General features: G+C 58.2%; 1 protein-coding gene across 1 annotated transcript in view; it reads right to left on the minus strand.

The window, feature by feature from the left end:
• The window catches only part of RSPH9 (radial spoke head 9 homolog (Chlamydomonas)), a 13,552-nt gene that overhangs the window by 9,082 nt on the left and 3,999 nt on the right, over window positions 1–471 (minus strand). The window lies entirely within an intron of this gene.

Below are 471 nucleotides of genomic sequence, written 5' to 3' on the forward strand. Positions count from 1 at the left end.
GAATTGTGGAGTGGGTTACCATGCCCTTCTCCAGAGGATCTTCCCAACCCAGGGATTGGACCTGCATCTCTTATGTCTCCTGCATTGGCAGGCATGTTCTTTACCACTAGTGCCACCTGGGCAGCTTGAATGTGTTATCTAGTAAAATACAAATCTATACAAAAATATAAGCACCTGTACACATCCCCTGATCCCAGAGCAATGCACAGCCCACTTCTTCCTAGCCCCGGCCCCATAACCCAGCTGTCCCGAGACTCGGCTGCCCATCCCCTTGCCACCTTGTCATCATTCAGGAGTGATGTGACCCTGGGCAGGTGACTTAACAGAGGTTTCCTCCTCTCCACCCCCTGGAGGCAATGCACCAGCGTCCCAGGGCCACAAGGATGGAGCGAGGGGGCCGGCATGGAGGCCCAGGGCCGAGCACACCCAGCGCCCCAGGCCCGGTGGCCCCAGTGGCTGGGGGGGTGGCCG

The sequence above is a fragment of the Bison bison genome, unplaced genomic scaffold (genome assembly GCF_000754665.1).
Source record: "Bison bison bison isolate TAMUID 2011002044 unplaced genomic scaffold, Bison_UMD1.0 scf7180017864487, whole genome shotgun sequence".
NCBI classification, from domain to species: Eukaryota; Metazoa; Chordata; class Mammalia; order Artiodactyla; family Bovidae; genus Bison; species Bison bison.